Source organism: Priapulus caudatus, unplaced genomic scaffold, assembly GCF_000485595.1.
Source record: "Priapulus caudatus unplaced genomic scaffold, Priapulus_caudatus-5.0.1 Scaffold133, whole genome shotgun sequence".
Lineage (NCBI taxonomy): Eukaryota > Metazoa > Priapulida > Priapulimorpha > Priapulimorphida > Priapulidae > Priapulus > Priapulus caudatus.
This window is the reverse complement of record NW_014577194.1, coordinates 9,694-11,325: the sequence shown is the minus strand read 5'-3', so window position 1 is coordinate 11,325 and position 1,632 is coordinate 9,694.

Below are 1,632 nucleotides of genomic sequence, written 5' to 3'. Positions count from 1 at the left end.
CTCTCTCTCTCTCTCTCTCTCTCTCTCTTCTTCTTCTTCTCTCTCTCTCTCTCCTCCTCCTCCTCTCTCTCTCTCTCTCTCTCTCTCTCTTCTTCTTCTTCTCTCTCTCTCTCTCCTCCTCCTCCTCTCTCTCTCTCTCTCTCTCTCTCTCTTCTCTCTCTCTCTCTCTCTCTCTCTCTCTCTCTCTCTCTCTCTCTCTCTCTCTCTCTCTCTCTCTCTTTCTCTCTTTCTCCTCCCTTCTCTCTGTCTCCCTCTCCCGGTGGCTACGAACGTGAGTTTTTTTTAATATACGTGAGACAAAGTGAATCGATTAGTAACATACAGTTACATACTGGTTATATATTAGTATACTACTACATACTTCATAACATATACTAGTAGTTTACTCTTGTGCTCGTGTATGCTACACCTCCGCCTGCATGAGCACATGGCTGCAATGACATCTGCTATACTGAAATTCACTTCACACGCTGTACGCCAGACATAGGTTATACTTGCTACTGCACCGTAAACTAGATATGTTAGTCGCTCCACCGGTGTTGCCCCTTCGCTTCCGCTACACGAGGAACTACTGTAGCGGGAGCGGAGAGGCTACACCGGTAGAGCTAATACATCCGGAAATCACATTCCTTTAATTATTACCTTTTTATTATCTTAATAGCCTACACTATTATATACTATTGCATCTATGATACTCGGTGCCGTTTCGCCCGCCACTGAACGTAGGCCTACTACTGGTGTACTGGTGGTACCTGCGCGAGAGACCAGCACCGGCGGGTATCGTAACACGCCACCAGAGGTCGCTGTCGAAGGACGCCATGACAGCAATGCGCGCAGCCGATAAACAACTCATTGACGAGCAAATTACGAAGGATAATGCTCGCGTACCCGTCTTGTCGGCGCACAAGAGCCCTCTAGCAAACATAATGTATATGAAACGCTCACCGTGATACAATGACGCCGCGGCCGCGCCGAGTGTTCACGGTACAGGTCTTGTTATTATCGCGCGGGTTAAAGTACGGCCGTGCGCGCGCGACGGCGGCCGGCGGGCGTAATAACGTTGCTACCGGCAACACCGCGCATTCTCCATTTTCCGTAAGGACCACTTACTGGAGTTTTGGTTTTCATAATTTCCCGACAAAACAAGTAGAAGAGGGCCGCGGTCGCACCGATGGCCGTGACTCATTATCTGTAGCGGAATGCACGGCTGATCATCACGCGTGTTGGAACTCCGACTACTCACGATTCACACGATCGAGGAGCGGGGAGAGCGTGGAAGGGTGACGGCGGACTCCATAGGAAGCTGGACGTAAATCGGCGCTCTCGGCCCACGAGATAAACGTGAATTATAGAATATCTATGATCGTGGGATTTGAGGGGCAACCACGCGTTGGGCCTGTGTGCCCGCGCGACGTATACGTTTAATGTTGTAAAACGTGCGTGCGTGTTGACGCATGTGTACGATATGCGAGTGAGCGTGCGTGCATTCGCTTGCACGTACATGGCGTAGCATTATTACCGCACAACGTTGTCACAATTGTTTACACCTACGTTGTTACTCTAACGTGCCTCTCTCTCTCTCTCTCTTTCTCTCTCTCTCTCTCTCTCTCTCTCTCTCTCTCTCTCTCTCTC